We start from the raw sequence: 25,111 nt of genomic DNA, 5'->3' as shown, positions 1-25,111 counted from the left end.
GGTTCAGCAACATATCACAATAACAATAACCATTTGTTTACTTGCACAAGGAAAAAATAGTCATTTTTGCTATGAATAATCAGCACAGGAGGAAGTTGCTGTTCTGCCACTAAGGGGCAGTGATGTTGGAATTATCAGGCCAGGAATTTAGAACTATGATTAATACGTGAAGGGCTCTAAAGGATAAAGTAGACACTATACAAGAACAGAATAGGCAATATAAGCAAAGAAATGGAAATCCTAAGAAACCCCCCCTCCTCTCCAAAAAAGCTAGATATCTAAAACACTATAAAACAAAGAATGCCTTTGATGGGCTTATTAGTAGACTGGACATGGCTGAGGAAATAATCTTCAAGCTTGAGGATCTCAGTAAGACCTCTAAAACTAAGAGGAAAAAACAGAACAGAATATTTGAAAACTGTGGGACAACTACAAAAGGTATGACATACATGTAATAAGAAGACAAGAAGGAGAATAAAAAGAACAGATGATTTACTTGAAACAATAATAACTAAAAGTTTTCCCCAAATTAATGCCAGAAACTGAACCACTGATCCAGTAAGCTAAGAGAACACAAAGCAGAATGAATGCCCAAAAAAGTACACCTAGTCCCTTTACAAAAATTAACTCAAAATGGATCACAGATCTAAATGTAAAGCATAAAATTATACAACTGCTGGAAGATAACATATGTATTCGGGGTGCTTAAGAAAAAGTGGGTTTTTTTCCTTTCACCTAATGGAATAACACTATTAAGAGTTTTTGTTTTGTTCTGTTCTTAATGATTTGTGACTTTTTCCTTTTTGCCAAGGTAGTATTTTTGCTCTATCAGCAGTCTTTCTAGTCATTGCCTTTCTACCTTGTATGTCATGGCTTAGAAAAGGAATCAACCTTATAATACTGTAGAAAACAAGAATAAACAGTTCTTTAATAATAACTCGAAGAGCTCTCCAATGAGCAAAATGTACACAAGCATCATTTTTTACTTCTGATACACAAAATATGGACATGTTGGGGAGAGGGCTAACATTTACTGAGTGCACACAATGCTAAGCACAGTGCTAAATACTCAAGGTGTTCCCATCTAATCCTAAAAATAATGGAGTAGAATTGCTATTTTTATGATTTTACAGGAGAAGAAAGAGAATCAGACTGGCCAAGTAACTAAGGCCAGAGGGCTCAAAAAAGGGCAGAGCTATAATTCAAAGTCATGCTTTTAATCTTCTACCAAGACATGCTGTCCACTGTCCTTTTCCTAGAATAATGTCAGCTGCCTCAGAGCAAGTACCCTCAGTAAGTCCTAAAAGTTGAGTGCCTAGTACAAAGTGACAATGAAATAGTTTAAATGCACTAGGAAGGCTCTTTAATCCTATGCTCAGAACATGAGGTACAGGGAATTCTAACAACAAGAAAGGTATATGGAAGTTATTTGAGAATTTCAGCTTCAATCTACGAGCTGAATTATAAAGTAGAAAAATGCAAAAAAGTGGAATGAGGAATATATTGAAACTATACATAATACTAAGAATCAATACATCATCACTGAGAATACTGTCAAAATTCTCTCCAAAATGAAATTTTATGAATGTTTAATAAAATATAATAGAAAGTAAGATCCTCCCTTTATAGTCACTATCAAGTTAAAATTGAGAAGGTGACTCCATTGCTTTCATTTTTATAAACATTCTTTAATTTAAGTTGGACTGGGTCAATGGACAAGCTGACTGTTTTTGCTGGCTTAAAAGCCCAGGAAGTTTGGTCTACCTACATGCACAACGCTGGCTCCCAAGTCAGTCTAACTTTTATTGTTCCATTAACTTGTTAGACTTGTCCCCACACCTCTCTGTGACTCATCAGCTTTACCGACATGGGAATAACTTGTAATGGAGACTCAGGTTTACTAGAGAAATTAGAGGAAAACAGGGAACAATTACACTGAATACCTATTATTAGGAAGACTGTTTACTTGTTGTCCCACTTAACGCTCAGAACACTCCTCTAATGTTGGCTACCATTATCCCCAGTTCATAGGAAAGGAAACTGAGGTTAGTAGGTGGCAGTCAGGGTTCAAAGCCAGATTAGTCTGAGTCCAAAGCCTCTCTTCCCAGGTGCCTCCAAGGCATAGCTAAACAGAACTCTCAACATGGCATGTTTATGGGGCAGTAGTTCCAAAATGTATTCCAAAGAACACCAGTCAAGTTAAATGCTCTGTAGTTGAATAAACATATATTATAGCCCCCTTGGTGACTTTACAATGCATTTTTAGTTCATAAGAGGCACTAAAAAATCCTACAGCCTAGAAACAAACTTCTATTTGGTTTAGTATCTATTAAAATGCTTTAGAACTAGTGGTCCATAGATCAGATGCTCTGTATAACACACTTTGGGAATCAATGTTGTTTAAGAGCCCAGAGCAGTGATATTCAAACTTTTTGGTATCAGGATCCCTCCTTATACATGCTTAAAAAAACTAAAGAGGACTCCCTCAAAGCGTTTGTTTTTGTGGCTTGTATTTATTGATATTTACCATATTAGAATTTAAATTGGGAAATTAAAAAAACATGCACCTATGAATTCATTTAAACACAAGAATAATCCTATCACACGTAACATAAAATTTTATGAAAATAACTTTTTTCCAAAATAAAAAATTGAGAGTACATTGTTTTATATATATACAAATTTCCTTAATGTCCAGCTTATGAGAAGATTAATATCTGCTTCTGTATTTGATTCACTGCAATATGTTGCTTTGTTTAAAGACACTCACTTCACACAGGTATGTGTTGCAAGACAAAGGAGTTTTTTTAAATTTTTATTTATTTATTTTTGGCTGCCGTGGGTCTTCGTTGCCATGTGCAGGCTTTCTCTAGTTGTGGCAAGGGTTACTCTTCGTTGCGCTGTGCGGGCTTCTTGTGGCGGTGGCTTCTTGTTGTGGAGCATGGGCTCTAGGTGCTCAGGCAGTAGTTGTGGCACACAGCCTTAGTTGCTCCACGGCATGTGGAATCTTCCCGGACCAGGGACTGAACCCGTGTCCCCTGCGTTGGCAGGTGGATTTTTTTTTTTTTTTGCGGTACGCAAGCGTCTCACTGTTGTGGCCTCTCCCGTTGCGGAGCACAGGCTCCGGACACGCAGGTTCAGTAGCCATGGCTCACGAGCCTAGCCACTCCGCGGCATGTGGGATCCTCCTGGACCGGGGCACGAACCTGTGTCCCCTGCATCGGCAGGCGGACTCTCAACCACTGCGCCACCAGGGAAGCCCTGGCAGGTGGATTCTTAACCACTGTGCCACCAGGGAAGTCCCAACAGAGGGCAATTTAAATAGCCTTTTCAGATAAATCTGTTATCATTTTTTGATACCATACCAAACCTCTACAAGTGGTAGTTGCTTAAAGGTTAGCTGCAATATAGAATCCAAAGCCATATTAATAAACTCTTTTGCTTACTCTTACATTAAAAATCCATTGGTGTATCTGGTGCACTGCATCCTGCTTTGGTCATATGTAAACTACTGGTTCATAGTCATGCAGATCTTCCAAATGTTGACACATTTTATTTACAAAATATTTTTTAAAATTACATTTGTTAATATCACCACTGGTCTCATCAGAAAAGTCATTAAATACTGGGAAGCAGTCAAACACATGGTTGCAGCTAAGTTTTCCAAAATCCTGATTTTTGCCAGAAAGCTCAAATTTTATATCATTAGTAACAAATAGCATTAGTTGTTTTCCCTTAAGTGACAGTCATACTTCCTTCATTTTCAAGAAAATCTTTGCCCAATACCCAAGTAAGCTGTTCCTTCAAGAAAAATGGTGCTCCATAAAAAAAAAAAAAGTCAGTACAGCTCACAACTCAAACAATAAAATAAGTACTTTTCCTCAAGACAACCATCATTCTTCAGTATGCAGCAAATGTGCTTTATGCATACTTCCCACTGCATCACACAAAATACTAAAAAGATATACGCTCAAGGGTGAAGATTTAATAAAATCAGGGTTTTTTTTCCTACATAGAACATTCTTCAGTGAAATTGGTTTCTTTCTTGTATGGCAGTAAAGAATACAATACTATTACAGTTTGGTGACACTGCATTGATTTGTGCTAAGGAGTCAGTTTTACCCACCACTTCTTTTGCATTACCAATGCAAAGGTCAACACAGGATAAAAAAAAAAAAGGCGGGGGAGCAGGGAGGAATAACATATTAGTATTATTATGAAAATATCAGACCAGGGCTCTGCAGATCAAACTCTGAGAAATGCTATTATAGAGCACACTCTCTATATGGTAGTGATAGAAGGACCTCTTGCTTTGATGTCAATGCTACATACTCCCTGCTCTACAGCAGCTACTGAAAACACAATGTCTACAGGCGCAAGCAAGTATACCATAAATCAGTGAAACTGGCCAGATGGGGGATGTAGTGAGGTAAGGTGAGCAGGTGTGACAAGAGCAGCTGCTATTCAGCTCTAGCTAACTGCTGCTATAGAAGAACATCTGTCAAATGATGCCATCTTCAGACTTCTGTAAAGCTGGAAATCTGGAATATTCTATGATATTGTTCTCATTTTTAAATGCTAATGTGGATTCAGATAATTTTTTAAAATATGCAGATCAACTAAAACACCTAGACCACATATCTACATATTCTGTCTCAGAGGGTATTCTATAGTTACTAGAAAAATGGCATAAAATAAATGGCAAAAACTACAATAATGCTCCTTCAGGTCCTCTAGCAAGCAGAGTAGAAAAAAGTGAGACCAAGTTTCATGAAAGATAACCATATATACAGGTATTATTATATATTAACCTATCCTACTCATATAATGGTCCTAGAGTGTTTCAGCTGAGACTCTGGAAGCCCCCCCAAATTATTCTCAGGTCATTAATTCAGGTCATTAATGAATCATTATACAATGGCTTTATATAAGATCTTGTTATCTAGCAAGTGACTCAAAGTACTGAGACAACTGAAGAATAACCAAGGGAAATTAATTAAAAGAAAATGCATATTTCATCCTTCCCTAGAGTGTCAGGTCCAGTCCTTACACACACCCACAGTATAACTAATACAAGAACTCTAAAACACCTCTTCCTCCCTTCCTTCAAAAAGTCAAGACTGCTCCCACTTCAAGGACTTTGCACTTGCCGTATCCGCAGTTTGCCCCTCAGATCTTTGCTTGGCTACTTCCTCGGTCATTCAGACCTCAGCTCAAAGTGCAATCCTTCCTCTGAGTACCCTACTGTTATTTATTGTCAACATCTCCCAAAAGAATGAGCTTCCAAAGAACAGAGAAGACCTCTTATATTCCCACCACTTAGAACAACTCCTGATTTACAGTACCTATATACATTTGTTGGTTGGATACATGAATGAATGAAATATTTTTGAATCAACTTTGCTGCAGTCTCCTTCTACTCCTATACAGACTACCAGATTAACAAACCTAAAGTATAGCTCTGAATAATGTATATTATATTTAAAGAACAAACTCATAAGTCTAGCACTCAAGACTCTCTGTAAAGTCGTCCCAAACTGCTTTTCTAGTCTTACTTCAGTCAATCTAGAGACTGGGCTCACCTATCTCCATATTTTTGCTTTTCTCTCTCACCAGATCACTCTCTAACCTATGTCTGCCTATTAAAATTATACCCTTTCTTCACAACCCATCATAACAGGCTCCTCCTTCCTGTAACATTTGCTATCCTTTCTACTCCATATGCAAGTGACTTTTTCTTTCTTTGTACTAGTACTCCAGCTTCTACCATTTGAGTTACTTGAGTTACCTGTGTAATTAGGTTAACCACACTGCACACTCCTGACACCTCCTCCCTCCATTAAACTCCTTGTGGGCAGAGACCATGACTTAGTCATACTGGAAACCCCCGAAAGATCTGGCACTGTATTTTGCCACTTTGTGCTGAAGAGAATTGCTCTCCCATGGTGCCCACATCCTCCTGATTTACCGAATTCATTCTGTTAGTCTTCATTTGAATTAAATCTTTCTTACTAGGAAAGATCATTTTTACCATTCCTTTAAAAGTGAAACATTTTCTAATAATAAACATAGTTTGCATTGTCCAATGTAGTTTGGATTACACATGATCCATCCATGCATCTTTGCTGCAGTACACTGTGGCAAGTAGAAAAGGTCAAGAAAAAAAAAGTCAGTGGCAAAGAAGATAAGGGCATACATCAAAGCCCAATCATTCCAACATGACTTAATTCCCTTTCAAATACTGCTGTCAACACAAAGCATGTTTCACCTGTTTACAAGCTATGTGGACATATTAATCTCTAGTATTTTCCTCTGTTACAAAAACAATTTAATTTAAATACTTAGCATAGTCCAACAAAGTGGGTAACTCATCCACTACTGGATTCATGAAGCATGTTTGCATTCCTAAACGACTCTAGCTATCACTCTGTGACCAACTCCACCGCCAATTTCCTACTAAACTTATCAGGTCTGAAGTGAAATGCAATCTTACCAACCCCTTTGAGATACTTAGTTGCACTGGGGCAAATATCTAATCTCACTTTTACTATATTACTTTCTTATCCAAAACCTTTAATGCTTTTTGCTTTGCTTATACAACTCAACTGATTTTTTTTTTTTTTTTTGCGGTACGCGGGTCTCTCACTGTTGTGGCCTCTCCCGTTGCGGAGCACAGGCTCTGGACGCGCAGGCTCAGGGGCCATGGCTCACGGGCCCAGCCTCTCCGCAGCATGTGGGATCTTCCCGGACCGGGGCACGAACCCGTGTCCCCTGCATCGGCAGGTGGACTCTCAACCACTGCGCCACCAGGGAAGCCCTCAAATGATTTCTGATTGCAAGCCTACAGTTCAAAACCACATGGCTTCTTTGCTTTCTCCTGCTATGATTTTATCCTAACACTTAGGTAAATAAACAGGTATTCTCTTGATTCTTTTCTTCCTTTCACTCATACCCTCATGCATAACTTCCATGTCACATTTCAACCACTTTCCTATCTCAGTTAAGGATGAGTTCTCCAAGTCTTTCCTCAACGGTATGTCCTCAGAAAGAACGAAGAAAACCATCTATACATTGCTGACAAATGGCACACATTATTCTGCAGACCACCTCAAAAATAAGATATGTATAAAATTTGTCAAATACTGTAGCTAAATAGCAATATCAGAATTTTCTTGCGCCCTTACTATATATCAGGGATGGAAATATCAGATAAGTACTAAATAAGTAATAATCCCCTTTCTACACTACAAGTATTTGCAAAAGGTATATTTTTCAGTGTAAAGAAAAACTACAAATGTCTCCTATAACTTTTCAGCAGAAAAAAGTTCAAATATATTATACAAGTTCTTTTTCCCTTACTAATATTATCACAGCAATTCATCAAAGAACATACTATAACAATACAGATAACTGCTACAGGACTTAGAAGCTTAATACTGGAAGGCAGATTTCATTCTACCCGCTAAAACAAGGAACCATAAAGAATATACTGAGGGACTTCCCTGGTGGTGCAGTGGTTAAGAATCCGCCTGCCAATGCAGGGAATACGGGTTCGAGCCCTGGTCAGGGAAGATCCCACATGCCGCGGAGCAACTAAGCCCATGCGTCACAACTACTGAGCCTGCACGCCACAATTACTGAGCCCGAGTGCCACAACTACTGAAGCCCATGCACCTAGAGCCCGTGCTCTGCAACAAGAGAAGCCACCCAATGAGAAGCCCGCGAACCGCAACGAAGAGTAGCCCCCACTCGCTGCAACTAGAGAAAAGCCTGTGTGCAGCAACAAAGACCCAAGGCAGCCAAAAATAAAAGTAAATAAATAAATTTTTTTAATTTAAAAATTAAAAAAAATATATTGAGTTAATTACTATAAAAGAGGACAGAGGTTAAAAAACAAAAAGAGGACAGACGTAGATTTTAAAAGTTTATGAAGTTCTTGACTTGAACTTCTGAATGGTACAGGTAATTAAAAAGATTCCTCTTAGCAATATATCTGATTCCTAATTCTATAATTTTACTCGCTTTGGGCAATATAAACTCCTTGTGACAGTCAACTATGATAAGAGTAGTACATACAGACCAATAAATATTTTATTGCTTATAATCAGTATCACAGTCATTAGTTGTCTAAAGAAATAAAACACTTCTGACAGCCTCAAATGTAAAGATTCTAATATGAAAAATTATATGACTACCTATAAAGTTTATTGGTAGTTCAAGTCTCCATGTCCAATTAAAATAATTTTTTGTATTACCGACTTAACCAAAAAAACTTTTAAAAAACTGAAATATAGATTAAAGGTAAGAAAGGATAAAAACAATAAAAATACAAAAGTGATTTGAAAAATCCCACAAACCATCTAAAACTTAGGCTTAAAGTAGTAGTGTTTGCCTTTAGAAAATATTATTGAGACATGGAGATAATCTAGTAAAATCAATCTGGCCAATAAACTATACTTAGGGTGACCATAAAATTTACATCCAACCTGAGACATTTGCAAGAGTGAAAGGGAGTACTATTTATAAATATGCCTGGACAAGAGGCATAAGCCAGGATTGTTTCAAGCAAAGACAGACTTATAACTTGCCTTTCCAAAACACCTTTAAAGATAAATGATTCCATTTAACCAACAGAAGGCAGAAGGTTACAGGAAAAGCCAACACTTAAAACATGTTCCCTTACAATATGTCATATTGAATATTAATCTTAATTTAAAGAGTAACATTTTTCAGAAACCAGTACTAGTAATCAAGCCCCTCTGTTTTCTTACATGGAGACTTAACTGACTATTCTAGAGCCACAGCAACTCTAGTTTATCAAAATTTTTAAAATAATAATAAAAGTTAAACATATAAACATGGGCTGGGCATCATTCTAAGCACCTTATAAATTAGCTCATTTAGTCTTCATAACAGAAACTTTCATCCCTGAAAGACAGAGACTTTTACTGCTATTTTACAGATAAGAGAACTAAAGGATAGAGGTAAAGTAACCCACCATGGTTAAAGGAAATGGGGAAGCGGAGGATTCCAGGGCATGTTCTTCCCTACTGCACTATGTTACCACTCCAGCTCCTTTACTGGGAGGACTGGAAGCCCATGACTTTCCCTAAGTACACAGAATAGAGTGGAGCTCTAAAGTGTCTGCACTCAGTGAGCAGAGTTAGAGTGAACAGGGTTAAGCAGTTGTGATGTAATTTCTTGTACATATTTCTCTATCATTGGCCAGTTGTCAGTAAAACACAGGCCTGGGAAATATCTATTACTTGTTTTGTTTGTTTACAAATTTATTTATTTATATTTGGCTGCGTCGGGTCTTTGTTGCTGCGCGTGGGCTTTCTCTAGTTGCAACGACCTGGGGGGGAGGGGTGCTACTCTTCGTTGCAGTGCGCAGGCTCCTCATTGCAGTGGCTTCTCTTGTTGCAGAGCACAGGCTCCAGTAGTTGTGGCGTGCCAGCTCAGTAGTTATGGCACACGGGCTTAGTTGCTCCGCGGCATGTGGGATCTTCCCGGACCAGGTCTTGAAGCCGTGTCCCCTGCACTGGCAGGCTGATTCTTAACCACTGCGGCACCAGGGAAGTCCCTCTATTACTTGTGATAAAGAGAAACCCATTTACCCCACTCTTAGGGTAATGTTCTAACCCGTGCTATGGGCTATTGAAGGTTATTAAAGGGTGAGGATGACGATAATGATGATTGTGACGGTAGTTAACACTGATGGTGTATATACAATGTGTCAAGCACTGTTCCAAGCTCAGTAACATATTAACTAACATAATCATCCTGACAACCTTATGAGGTAGGTACTTCTTTCAAAACAGAAAACTGATATGCTGGTGAGCTTGCTCAAGGACACACAGCAAACAACAGAACTTGGATTGAAACCCATGCACTTAACCACTACATTATTTCATAGCAATCGCATTTTCCCAGTGGTAAATTCATATAATAAGCTGTGCTATACCAGAGTTCTACTATGTTACATCATAAAACAAGAGTTGTTAGTTTTGACGACTAGGTCACAGAATCAAGTTTTGATAACTGTTTGCTATGTGAATATAGGTAAGTTACATAATATGTTTTGTTTCCTTGTAAATAAAAGGCAAATGTTAGATTCTACCTCTAAGATCCCTTCTAGTGAAAATATTATTTCTCTGAATGAAAATTTTATATGAAGTCTGTAACCACAACACAAACTATCCTCTGAAAACATCTGATTTTCAAAAATCTATTTCTGCCAAAGTACCAAACATAGATTATTAGTTACGTGCCCCCTTTTAAAAATGATACATATTTAAATACATATTTAAATATGAATTGTTATGATGAGCAAAAAATATAAGGAATTAATTTCACTGTGTTGGGGATTTAAGTAGGAATAATTAAGTCACTTGCTAAACTTTGTTCTGTAAATCTGCCTCCAAAGGAAAGATATCTGGTGTGAAATTCAAGCATCGGTACTTTCGCTTTGTAAATGAGTGTTTTATCATATTTTTGTATTAAATATTTGATAACAAAAAACTTTCTGGACTCTAGTTTTTTATTATGCCTTAAGGTCAATTTTCCCTTTTATAGGAAGAGAACCAGTGTAATTACTCAAGAAAAATAGGAAAATGACTTGGCTTACCACATCTGTTTTATAACCGACATTTAGGAACATAATGCACAGAATAAAAAACAAACACTACTTGTCCTGAAACCAGGTGTATCTTAGAAAATAGATAAAAATTGAAGAACAAAAATAGTACTAAGTATAACCATTCAACTAATATGAACCCATGGTACTGCCTTTAAAAAATGCTGATAAAGTATACATATCAATATCAAATGTTCCATGGCATTTTACTCAGTTAGAAAATGCTATAACATACAGAAGTTCATGATGATTCAACATCAGACCCCCTCAGTCCTTCGGGGCTTATGTGTCTTCCTTTGAGTTTCTTTAACTGCATGCTGTAATAACTGGGTGGTGGCTCAGAGTAGTTTTGCTGAAGACCTCCTTACTCTCCCTTGCTGGTTCACAATGATGCTAGTACCAAGATGCTTTACACTCAGTAAATCTTAATGAACATATCAAATATCACAAAACACCTTCCATCCCCAACTCAGGATGGTAAGAACAAAGGAAAGATAGCCTCAGGCTCTTCCAAAAAGCTACATCCTTTCTAAGGAAATAATAATAGTAATAACTAATAGCTATATAGCACTACTCCAAATATCAGGCACCGTAGTATTCTACTTATCTTACAAATTCATTTAGTCCCCAAAACAATCCTCTACAGGTGCTAAGTTATTCTCAATATGCAGATGAAAAAACTAATGCCCAGAGAAACTAAGGCCCAGGGCAGTGAAATACTTGCTTGAGGGTCAAAAATACTAAGAATTCAACTGCATCTTTAAAATTCTATTAAAGAGTTTTAGTTGACCAAATGAGGAAATAAACAACAAATTATCAAAATTGATGATGAAAAAGCTACTATTTATTGAGTGGTATACCAGTACTTATTTAAGACAATCCTCAAACAATTTAAGAAGCATTGTTACATTCATTTTATAAATCAAAACAGTGAGGCAAAGAGAAAGTCCTTGCCCAAGGTCACAGACTAGAAATCAGCAGGGCCAAGACATGAACCCAACTCTGAGAAACTCCAAAGCCTGGCTTTTTCCATTATGCGTTTCCCAAACTTCAGATTCTTGCATACCACCATCACAAGCTCTGCCATGTCTACGGGCCACTTGTGCTATTATGTTCTTAATATTTCTTCTTTAAATCAAGACACTTTAAAAACTTAATAAATTTATTTTAGAAGGAAAATGTATCACTATATAAATGGAAATTAAGTATCACCTGAGATAAATAGAAAATAACAAAAACAGTAATACATTCAATGAAAACAAAACTGTCATTTAATTTCAGCCAAAATACCACTGTCTGCAAAAAAACCTGTTCTTTATTAAGAGAGTTACCTGTGTTAGAAAGGTGTTAAAAACTTACAAGTAACAAACCGAAACTTTCTCCTTAATCAGATTTGAAAAACAATTCAAAAGGAATAGCTCACTATGTGCTTTCCCATTTGTTGGGTACAGAGCCCACACTTTGGGAAACAAATCATAAGGCTGCTCTACTGCCTCCCTTTAATTCAGTATGCAGCCATGTCTGCAGTCTTTCTTGCACTCGTAACATTTTAGAGAATGCTCTAACAAGAAACGTAGGCACACTGTTATAATTAGTAGCACCACAGAAATGCCTCAGCCTCAGCAAAATGCTCCCCTCTTAAGTACGCACAATGTTCAAAGTACACAGTAGGCCCTAGGAGGCATGTAAAGTTTTAACACACATCCCCTATTCTTAAGAAACTTCTAACCTAGCTGAAAACATAACATACAAATGACAAAGATAAGCTATCATATAAGGCTGTAATCTTATACACTGAAATGGTTGGTGTTTTGAACACAAGTTTTGCCATCTGATGGAGCTGGATCTGAATTCCAGCTTATGTCAAGCATGTAGCCTCTGGAGCCCCAGGTTTCTCAGTTATAAAACGGAAATAATATATATTCTCTAAGTTTAAAATTAAACATATGCCAAATAGTTCAATGCCTGACCCATAGCAGGTGCTATGTAATTAATACTTGTTTCTGTAAGAATTAGAGAGAAGTTACTATGGGTTGGAAATATTTGTTAGGGAAAAAAAAAAAAAAAAAAGCCTAACCTGGATGTTAAAGAATGGACAGGTTGTTGGGTAAGTCAAGATGGACATTCGAACTGGGGGGGGTGCCAACAGGTCAAAGTAGGGATTGTAGTGTGGTTAGGTAGTAAACTGGACCAAACTAGATGGAGAGGGTTCTAAATGCCAGACTAATCTTTACTGAGCACTTCTGAAGAGTATCATACAAGTTTTTAGAAATTCGCTTTTTTGTTCTTTAGCAATTACAGAAAACCTAGTTAAGACTTAGGAGGCTACTGCAGTAGTGTAGCAATAACATAGAGCTCAGAAAATAATTAATGCAAAGGACAGAAAAGGATGATTGACTGAGATTTTTCAGAGAAAGAAAATCTCAAGGACTTTGTAGGCTGAATGTAAGAAAAGGGGTCAAAGCCGACTCTACACAAGGGAAAGACACAGTAGGAAGACAGGATGCTTAAAGATATAAAATAACATAATAATTTAGCATCACAGAGAACAAAAAGAAGAGATAATATCCACCAAGAATTAATTCAGTATCAATTACAAGGGAGATGATAAAACAGAATGAAACCTAAGAAAATATTACTGGACTTGGTGGCTAGGATAAAGGTGAACCTTAAGAATATCTTTTTTTTTCTTTTTTTTTTTTTAAGGGGTAGGGTAGGGTAGGAGGAACAGAAAAAAGTCAGGCTACTAGTACAGACAGCAGAGAAGAAATCTGGGTCATTTGTTACTTGGCAGTAAAAGAAAAATAGGAAGGCAGATAGATGGGTGTACAGTCAAATAACACAGGAAGCAAAAAGGAACACTATTAGAAAATAACCATTATACAATTAGTAACTTTGACAATTCTGTTTTTTCCCTTTGTTAAGTGTGAGAAACACAAGTTTGGATTCACTCCAGAAACAAGTCTTAGGGGTAATCTACAGAAATGTGATTAGGGAAGTAAAAGATTTCTCTCTCTACAAGTTTTAAATTGTGGGTAGTAATAGAAAACCTAACTATAAATTCCTTTCCCCTGGTTATTAAATCCTCAGCTTCCTGAAGGCAGGCACAGAATACAGCTCTTAGATTTCAAAGGTTAACATCAGTAGTTTCTACTATTCCTGTGAGATTTACATTGACCGTGACAAGTAGTATAATCTGTAATTCTGACATGACACAAATCTCAATGGCCTGTGTTAGGGAATGTGCAATCGCTGTGTGATATCATGTGAGTGTACCCAGCACCCTCCCTCTAAATGGATTTGTGGTCTTCTCCTTTCAGCCAGGTACACTGGAACTGGACAGAAGCTGTGCTTTATTATATTTTATAAAGAAAATATAAGCAACAGTGCCAAGATTCCACCATGATTTATTTTAGTTGCCAATAAATTCCTATTTTGTTTCTTTTAAACTTCTTACATTCTGCTATTAAAAAAAAAAAAGAATAGGGAAAAAAGCATTCTGAAAGGGAAGGAGAGGGAACTGGCAATGTTGGTCAGCAAAGCTGCAAAGTCAAAACTCCGAGAATTCTGTGCTATTTGTTCCTGTTCTTGCTGCCTCCTTCTCTTCTCATGCCCAGAATACTGACTGGGGTGGGGAGAGAGTACCCATAGCACTAGCAGTGGAACATCCAAGGCTGCAAGCTTTACCACCCGCACTTTTTACTTTCCTGGGTGAGGACCCCAGAAGTGCCTTAATTCGTCACCCCAATCACATCCATATATGCACAGCAATAGCAGAGCTAAGCAACTGGCTTCCCTAAATAGTTAGCTCTGTTTTATAAACATCTACTATGTGCTTTTGCTGCTCTAGATAATCATGAGGTCATGAAAGAAAAGAAACCTGAATGTTATTTACGGTTTACTTATAATATTTACTTATAATATTGTTGGGATGTAAATATCCTGGAAAAGCAGTCAAGCAATGACATAAACGAACAAAAAGCAGTAACAGTGCAAAACACATACAGAAGGATAGGCAGGAGGCAAATGAGAGTCAGAGAGAAGGTAAGGTTGTTCAAATGACATTTCCAAACATATAAAAACTAAGGCACGTTTTTAATAAAAGGGGGAGGATGGAAGCCGGGGGAGGGTACCGCAGATGAAGAAAGTTAACATGATGAGGAAAAAAAACCTAACAAGTAACTGTGAGAAACAGAAAACAGATCTGCTAGAACACAAAGTCCACGTTAGAAGAATAATCAGAAACAAGATTGTGAGAAGTGGGAGTGAGTTGGTAGATAACTTTTAAAGCTGGGTAAGCATGACTGCTCAGATTTGATATGCTCTCCCTATTGCCATGCATTTTACGAGAATGCTATGCTTTCCTCCAGAAGAGTCTACTAAATTAAATGAGAAACTACTGACCTGTTTCCTTATTTAGATTACTTATCTACCACTATTTGCTCGTTGTCATGTTCAAGAATTAGAAATTATACTTCCGAAAGGCAGAGAATCTCATGTGAGTTTATTACTAAAGTAAACTATGGTATCTTTAAAAATAAAAAATTAAAAGAACATCCTTGAGGTACAATGGTTTAAAGAACAGTTATTAATATGCATGCTCACCATATCTGACTAAAGCCACCTGAACAACTTCAAAAGTATTAATATTAACTGGCTTATTCACAGTCTAACTGAAAGATCTATATAATCAGGTCTCAGAGGCTCCATATTGTTCAAAAAGGCTCATTCCCTGTCGTTTGGAATTTTTTAAGTGGTATGACAAAATGATGAGGTTAGGCTAGTACCCATCAAGGTACTGATGAAGAGTGAAGCCCTGCAGCACCAATTAACCAGTCCAATAAGATCTGGGTGCCTAGCATAAGCAGAGTGATCTGAGGAAAACAAGAATAAGCTAACGCTTGCCTTCAAACTGCCTGTCACCTATCAAGGATAACAAACATACACGAACAGGAAGCTAGAAGTTGTACATACAAGTACAAACATATACAACAGTATGGGAAGATTACAGAAAGGGGGTTATCTGGTAGAGAGGATTAGGGGAAAGTTCAAAGAAGCAGGATGTCAAACCATTGGTTTGGCCAAAAACTTCATTCGGGGTTTTCCGTTTTCTTTCTAATTCCATGAAAACAGTACAACATTGTCTTTTATGAACATCAAGATTTTCCTTGATGATTCAGATTTTTTTATCACATCTGGGATAAAATTTTTGAAGGAAACTAAAGGACTATAAAAAATGAGTTAGTTTGCAAATATCTCAATATAGAAAACTCATCAAGAGAAGGATATGCTCTGGATCCTAAGGAAAAATACTGAATAAATAAAACCTCAGTAACAGCGTAGAGAATGTAAAAGAAAAACCAAGTATGAATTAGTTCAAAGTCTAAATTAGAACACATTTTTGAAAGAGTAATGTACCAACTTGTCAGGAAGCAATCCGACTTCCACTCATGCCTCCAAGAAACCCAATATTGAGTTTGGTAGCACATGACAGATGACTCTTTCCACAACTCTCCTTCCTTTCTTTGTTTCTCTGCTTTCCCTCCAATGCCTCAGGCAGCTACTACCTCAGGCTTCCTTTTGCTCTCTCCTTCCTTTAACTCCACAAGTTCATCCTGGCTGATCTTATTTATACCTATGGCGTAAAGTGCCACTCCTATGCTAAGGAGAGCCAAACCAGGTTACCAAGGACCCTCTCCTAAGTTTCAGTCCTCTGGAGAAGCAGGTCCTCATAAAGTCAAACAAATTAATGTTATCTAGATTTCCTAGAGGAGACACTGACTAAGTCGGCCTTGGCGGATAAAAGTATTCTGTTTAGCCATCTTTTAGAATGTTATTTGTGTTGTAGAGTGTTATTTGTATTCTATATAAAAACAGTTTAAAATTTTATCCCTTTATTTCAATAAAATTATTAATTTACTCAGCAAACTACCAAAAATAAACAATGGCATCTAAGTAAATGTAGCAGAAGGACCTATTTTTAAGTTTTATTTACAAAACTATCCCAAGACACGCTGCTGAAAGACATGGATAAACCGGACTTGTTATAATAACTCTTAGAACCTAACAAGACTCACAGCAGTACAGGCACTCCACAAGCTGGTGTGAGGACCTCAGCGTGATCTGTAAATGTTAAGTAACTCTAAAGAAGAAATTGGGGAATTTAGAATATTGAGAGATATAGTAGACGGTAAAGATATGAGCATGGAAGTGGGATAATAAGTATTTAATCATATAATATTTAGGAAGTAGAGCAAAGTGGTTAAGAAAAGGACTACTTAAATCTAAGCTCTACCATTTTCGAGCTGTGTGACCTTGTAATAAGCTACTTGTCCTTTCTTTATCTTCATTTTAAAAGCAGGGATAGTAAACTGTACCCACTTCACAAATTAATATTTGTAAAGGGGTGCAAACAGTACCTGACATACAGTAGGCAGTACACCAGCATTTATTATTACTATTATTATTTGAATTGGGTGCAATATATATTCAAGCTAGTGACAAGCAAATATATTTGGGGGGAAAAAAAGGATAAATCCATGATCACTCATTCAACACTCAACAAATGTTAACTACGAACAATGTGCCAGAGATATAGTTGTGACCAGATAGGAACAGTGACCCCCTGCTAGGTTCTTGGAGCTTAGGAGAAAGATTTAAGTTTTCCAGAAGAGCAGGAACCATGTCTCTTCCATTCACCTCTGCATACTCCATGCCGCTGGTGCATACCCTGATGCATAATAGATGTTTAATAATATTTGTTGAATTAATGAATGATGTAATTGTAAGATATTAAATAGAAGAAAGTACTCTGAATATATGGAAAGCAGAATTCAACAGAACCATCCCTGAAGAAATGGTACAGCAATGCTCCAGGATAACTCACCCTCAAGGAATTTTCCCACACATCTACTAATTGTTGAGGATCATGAGAGCATTCAATTTCTTATTAATTAAATGGGGATAACAATATCTGTCAGACTTATAAAGATGAAAAGAGATCTTGTGTTAAATGAGAAGCACAAAGCTGCAACGAGATGCTGATGGGAAAGGGTAGGCTAGTCTGTTCTAGCTCTGAGGCGCATTCCTCAGCTAAATGCAATTTCTTTGCCTTGGAGGTTGTTTGCAAACAGCTAAGACCTCTTACTTTAAATGTGCAAATGCCTTTTGGGTTTAACAACCATGGTTCAATTCTTTGGAGGCTGGACTAAGTTCAGGTAAAGAGACGTTACACTTCCTCATCCACCCTGCCTTCCTAACAGTCTCAAGAGAGTTTCAGAAAATTTCTGAAGTCGTAAGTGAGAATACCTAAATCTCTCAACAAAGGTGCAATTTACCATCTACTCTGAAAGGACATTTCAAATACACTAAGTTAAGTTTGCATCCCTCATTTCTATTGAATAGCCTCATTCAGGAACCACCACCAAGTCTGCACAAGCTTCTAAAGCCACCCAGCTGCTGCTCTCAAGCTTTCAAATGCCCACTAAACCTTGCTGCCCAGATGGACTGAACATGACATGGATGTGCTCACTCAGCACATCCGAATTCAGCACATTGCCTTCAACTAAACTAGGCCCCCCCTCCTCACTTCTTTATTTCCATTAATGGTTATCATCATTCTGCAAGCCAAGTAGGCTCAGAACCTCAGAATTATCCTTTATTTTAGTATTTTGGTGGTAAACTTCACTTCAGGAGTAAAAGTCCTCTAATTACACCATGAAAGGGAGAAACACAAAGCATTATTGATAGGATCAAAGGATTGAGGGCAGTGTAGTAAGTTCAATGCAACAAAACGTATAAAGCTAGGTTTGAAGAACAATGGGGAGATTTTTACTACCATTAAAGCCCAGATCCTACAAATTATGAATTTTCCTTAATAGAGCAGAGCGCGAGTGAACGAAACTTCTCTGATCACCCTCTAAGAGCCAGGCACTACACTAGGTTTACATGTTACTTCACTGTGGTATTACGAAACTTTTGGATTTGGTATCATCCTCAGCCTACATATGAGGAAATGGGAGTCTTCAAAGGGGGTTAATTAAGTTACTTGCTCAGAGCAAGAAAGTTAATAAGCACTGAGGTGGAGATTCAAATCTAGAACTGTCACATTCCTAAGTCTATGCAATTTTGACCATACTCAATACTTGCTGACGCAGAAAATTACAAGGGTGTTGTAAGTAAATACTTTTCTATGAAATATAATTAAGTGCTTTAGAAAAAATATGAATTCTTCTAACTCAACTATTAATAACATACAATACCAAAAAACACTGTAGTTTAAGCAGTCAAACCTCTGATCCTTCTAGTCACAAATGAGACAAGAAAAATCAAAAATACTCTTGAATAGTTTCTAGACGATAATTTCTTTTCGTAAGGACACAGATATTCCTATTTCCACATACAACATTTTACATAATCCACAGACAAGAAGCAATAATCACTCTTAGATCAGCACTCTTAGCCGCTTTTTTTTATCCAAAGGAGCACATTAATATATAGGGACTTCTCTGGTGGCGCAGTAGATAAGAATCGCCTGCCAGTGCAAGGAACATGGGTTCAATCCCAGGTTTGCTTAGATCCCCCATGCCGTGGAGCAACTAAGCCCATGAGCCACAACTACTGAGCCTGCGCTCTAGAGCCCGCGCGCCACAACTACTGAAACCCACGCGCCTAGAGCCCGTGCTCCGCAACAAGAGAAGCCACTGCGAGAAGAAGCCCGCGCACCGCAACGAAGAGTAGCCCCCGCTCGCCGCAACTAGAGAGAGCCCACACACAGCAACAAAGACCCAACGCAGCCAAAATAAATAAAAATATTAAATCTTCAAAAATATATATATATTTCCATTATTCCAAATCACAATTTTTTCAACCCCTTCTTAATCTATTAAATAATGTACTTATTTATACCCAGTTGTAATGAATCTTCATATGGCAATCTCTTCCATACATAATATCTATTGATATATCACCTTTCATATGATATTCAAAACACAAATGCGTAACCAAATGCCAGATTACATTAAGTTACACTGAGGTTTTGTAATTAAAATTATATAAACAGCACAGAGTCCTTTATTCTCTACCACACTCACCTGCGCATTCTCCAAGATGACTATTTCATGCATTCCCCTCACTCTCCAAATTATTAAAGTTTTAATTTACAGCTCTGAGGTATAATTTATACATCACAAAATTCAACCGTAAGTGTACAATTCACTGAGCTTTAAGAAAATTTATAGAGTTGTACATCATCACTACAATCCAATCTTAGAACTTTTCCATCACATCACCCCCAAAACTTTCCTCCAGAGTGTTTCCACTCCTGCCCTGGCCTCAGGTATCCACTGTTCTGTTTTCTGTATAGATCTGCCTTTTCTAGACATTTGATATAAATGCAACCACACAATACGTACTCTTTTCTGTTTGGCTTCTGTCACTTATCAGGTTTCTGATATTCATCTTTGTTGTAGCATTTACCAGTAATTTGTTCCTCCTTATTATAGAATAGTATTCCACTGTATGGATATACCATATTTTATCACCATTTGAGGGACATTTGGATTGCTTTCCAATTTTTGACTATTGTGAATAACACTGCTAAAATGGACATTTACAATTCTTTCTGTGCACACATCTTCGTTTCTGTTGGATAGATTCCTAAGCGCGGAACTGCTGGTTTGTATGGTAAGCATATGTTTAACTTTTTAAGAAAAAGCCAAACTTTTCCAAAATGGCTGTACCATTTACCTTTCCAAGAGCAGTGTATAGGATTCCAGTTTCTCCACAACACCAGTAATAGGTAATGTCAGTTTTAAATTACAGCTGTTTAAGTGGGTGTGTTACAATATATCATTGTGATTTAACTTGCATTTCCTTAATGACTAATGATGTTGAACATCATTTCATATGCTTATTGGCCATTTATAATATCTTCTTTGGTGAAATACCTATTAAAGTCTTTTGCCCATTTTTTAATTGGGTTTTTTTCTGCATAACTGCGTTGTAAGATTTCTTTATATATTCTAGATTAAAGACCTTTACCAAGTTTGTAATATTCAAATATTTTCTGAGAGTCTGTGGCTTGTCTTTTTATTCTTAAGTATCTTCTGAAGTGTAAAAAGTTCTAAAACTTCATTAAAGAAGTCCAATTTATCAGTTTTTTAATGATCCATGCATTTGGTGCCATATCTAAGAACTCTGCCTAACACAGGGTCACAAAGATTTTCTCCTATGTAATATTTAGAATTTTTATAGCTTTAGGTTTTCCAATTACAAAGTCTATGATTTATTTTGAGATAATTTCATGTACGGTGTGAAGTATATAAAACAGTATGTCTAAATCCTTTTTTTTTTTTTTGCAGTGCGCGGGCCTCTCACTGTTGTGGCCTCTCCCGTTGCGGAGCACACAGGCTCCGGATGCGCAGGCCCAGCGGCCATGGCTCACGGGCCCAGCCGCTCCGCGGCATGTGGGATCTTCCCGGACCGGGGCACAAACCCATGTCCCCTGCATCAGCAGGCGGACTCTCAACCACTGAGCCACCAGGGAAGCCCTAAATCCATTTTTTTAAACATACAAACATCCAACTGTCCCAGCACCATTTGTTGAAAAGACTATCCCTTCCCCATTGAACTGTTCTGGCACTTTTTCAAAAACCAAGTGATCATAAATATAAGGGTTAATTTCTGGACTTTCAATTCTGTTCCACTGACCTATAATGGTTATCCTTATGCCAATCACACTGTCTTGATCACTGTAGATAAGTTTTAAAATTAGACAGGGTAAGTCTCCTATTTTGTTTTCAAAAATGCTTTGGCTATTCTAGATCCTCTGCATTTCCTTATAAATTTTAGGATCAGCTTAACAATTTCTACAAGAGTCTACTGGAATTTTGACAGGTATTTTACTGAATCTATAGATCAATTTGGGGAACTGCCATCTTAACATTCTATCTTCCAATCTATGAATACAGACTATATATCCATTTATTTTAAAAAAAAAAATCTTTATTTAGGGGAATTCCCTGGTGGTCCAGTGGTTGGGACTCCACGCTCTCACTGCCGAGGGCCTGGGTTCAATCTCTGGTCGGGGAACTAGGATACCACAGGCTGCACGGTGCAGCCAAAAAAAAAAACAAACCGTACTTAATTTCTCTCAGTAATGTTTTGTAATATAAACATCTTGGTGCTCTTTTTTTGTTAAGTTTATTCCTAAGTATTTTATTCTTTTTGATGCTACTGTGACTAGATTATTTTTTCCCTTTCTCTCCTCCTTTTGAAATTGTGGAAGTTATCCGTTTCCTATCAAAGAACTGCTGTCCTGTGCCATCAGGATCCTAGACCATTCTTGCTTTCTCAAGGACTTCTCTCCTCATCTTCCTTCCTTCCCTTAGTAATCCTAACAACTAAAACCATGCTGCAATATTTCTTATATACTCAAAAAATCAAAGACTTCCTTCACATCCTCATACTTCTGCTTTGGCCCCATGTCTGTTTCCTTTAACTTCTTTAAACCCAATTTCTAGTTCCTGGGCCACTGTGTATCCCTCAAGTCACTCAAATCTGGCTTCCACCTCTACCAGTCTATGACACTGGCTCATTATGGTCACTGATGACCTTTAGGTTGCCAAATCCAACAGCCATATTTCTGCCCATATCTTCTCAACCTCTCAGCCAAACTCAATAGTTAAGTATCCCTTTCTTCAAATACTTGCATTACTTGGTATCCACGACATGATCCAATATATATTCCCAATTTCCCTACAACCACTCGGGCTGCCCTTCCTAGCTTCTTTCCTAGAGGGCTTCCAGTTTACCCAACTTAGAAATGTGCTGTGTTCCTCAGGTTTCTATTTCTAACCAATCCTTCTCTCCTCCCTATAGTCTCTTCTTCAGTGATTTCACCTATTTGCATGGCTTTGAATATCACTAACACACTGATAAGCTTCAAACTGACATCTCCAAGCCAAATATCTCTGAGTTCCTCAAGATTTGATGATCCTCTCTGATAGAGGCCTTCTTAACAATCTCACAGGCTTCTGAGAACTTACGATTGATAAAAGAAAACTCCCAAATTCACCATTACCTTCCACCCAAATAAAACAAAAAACCCTGAAAAACCCATTCGTCTTCCAGGCATCCAATAATGGTGACTTCCGGCAACATCCCTGAATGTTTCCCCCGGTTATATTCCATATCCAATCCATTATCACATCCTCCTATTTCTACCACCTACAAATATCTCAAATATGTCCACTCCTCTCCACCTACCGCATCACTAACGTAAGCCACCATGGTCTCCTACCTGAACTACTGCATATCCAGTGGCCAACCTGTTTCTGCTTGCCCCAATGTTCTCTTCTCTACACAGCAGGGTAACCTTTGATAAATATACTCTGGATGCTGCCACTCCCCTGAATAGAAACTTTCAGTCTTTCATAACCCAAACTCTTTATCCCTGTGTACAAGGCCCTGCAGCATGTGGCCCCTGCCATTCTCCCCTCTTGTCCATAATGCTCCAGCTTTTCATCTCCTCAAACACACAGAGCTCTTCACATGCTCTTCAGGCCCTTTGAGTGCTCATTCCTTCTATGTGAAACATCTCATTCTCACTCCCTTACCACGTCCCCGTCTCCTCAGAGAGGCCTTCCCTTATACCTAAGTAGGTCCACATAGCCTCCCATGATTCCCCATTAATACAGTTCTTTTCGTTTTTAACATTACCACAAGTTATAATCCATGAAGGCAGGGAAGATTTCTGAGTTTTCACCACTGCATACACACCCTGAGTATAAATAGTAGCCATGAAGAAATATTTCCTGAAAATATACAAAACTGACTTAAGAAAGACCTATGTTCAGCTTTCCCAGGTCTGCCTGCTCTTCCTTAAAACTGTCTTAATGTAGAGGTCCATGGGATGAGCTTGACTAGGTTGGGGGAAGGCTGGCTATCTCGAATTATATGCAAATTTTTGTGTAACTATGTTTTCTAAGCAGATGTCCAGCATGTGCAACAGGAATCTCTCTCTCTTTTTTTTAACATCTTTATTGGAGTATAATTGCTTTGCAGTGGTTAGTTGCTGCTGTATAACAAAGTGAATCAGCTATACATATATATATATATCCCCATATCTCCTCCCTCTTGTGTCTCCCTCCCATCCTCCCTATCCCACCCCTCTAGGTGGACACAAAACACCGAGCTGATCTCCCTGTGCTATGCGGCTGCTTCCCACTAGCTATCTATTTTACATTTGGTAGTGTATATATGTCCGTGCCACTCTCTCACTTCGTCCCAACTTACCCTTCCCCCTCCCTGCGTCCTCAAGTCCATTCTCTATGTCTGCGTCTTTATTCCTGTCCTGCCCCTAGGTTCTTCATAACCATTTTTTTTTTTTAGATTCCATATATATGTGTTAGCATAGGTTATTTGTTTTTCTCTTTCTGCCTTACTTCACTCTGTATGACAGACTCTAGGTCCTCCTGCCTCACTACAAATAACTCAATTTCGTTTCTTTTTATGGCTGAGTAATATTCCATTGTATATATGTGCCATATCTTCTTTATCCGTTCATCTGTCGATGGACACTTAGGTGTGCAACAGGAATCTCAAAGGAATCCACAACCAAAAAAGAGGTTAGATGGAAATACAGTCTAATAAATTGTGTCTTCATCATTTAACAAAAGAGGCTCAAATTCCACAGTCAACTCTTAAAACAAAATGAAGAGATGTGGTTTTAAGACTTTTAAGTCCTATAATTTATCAAACTGCAATAAAATTTGGTATATGGTATGAACTTAAAGAAAAGATTTCTGAAGCAAAATTATTACAACCTGATTTTTATGTCATGCCTATATACGCAACCCATCAACCATAAATTCCTTACATAGAGGCAAAGGGAAATGACAAATCAAGATGCATCTATCACAGGAAAGGCTACAGAAAATGAAACATGTATCAGGGAAAACATCAGAAATGCCAAGTCTTACCCATTTCAAATTTCCACTGGCCAGACACTGTGAAGAACTAAGTACCACGGACATTAAAACACTTTCATCAGTTCCCTCTTATATATATACTCACTTCAGCATTCTAGGCAAGATTCTCCTCTTCAAATCTCCCAAAGTGTGTAAAAGAAATCAATTCCACTTTCAAAATAGCATATCAACTAATTTCAAGTCTGTGTGGCTACTTTCTCGAGGATGTGGCTGGACAGAGTGGCCATCCCTACACTGTAACCTCTCCTTTGAAAACCCCAATTCAATCATTTCCATGGTGAGAACTAAAATCCAGGCATTAAAGTGATTTGTTCAAGGTCAGGGCTGGAACTTGCCTTCCATGTTTAGTTCTCCTTACATCAACTTCTCACACTCTTTTAGAGCTCTGTCAAAATGCCTAGCTCGAATTCTCAAGATACTAAGACTCTAACTCTGGCCAGAAGACTAAAAGTACATTATGATATAGGAAAGAAAAAAATTTTAA

At 37.7% G+C, this 25,111-nt stretch overlaps 1 protein-coding gene across 5 annotated transcripts in view; it reads right to left on the bottom strand.

Annotated features, from left to right (window-relative positions):
• Window positions 1–25,111, bottom strand: part of REPS1 (RALBP1 associated Eps domain containing 1) — a 72,455-nt gene that overhangs the window by 41,839 nt on the left and 5,505 nt on the right. The window lies entirely within an intron of this gene.

The sequence above is a fragment of the Neophocaena asiaeorientalis genome, unplaced genomic scaffold (genome assembly GCF_003031525.2).
Source record: "Neophocaena asiaeorientalis asiaeorientalis breed wild unplaced genomic scaffold, Neophocaena_asiaeorientalis_V1.1 scaffold162, whole genome shotgun sequence".
Taxonomy (NCBI): domain Eukaryota; kingdom Metazoa; phylum Chordata; class Mammalia; order Artiodactyla; family Phocoenidae; genus Neophocaena; species Neophocaena asiaeorientalis.
This window is presented reverse-complemented; position numbering and strand designations above follow the sequence as displayed.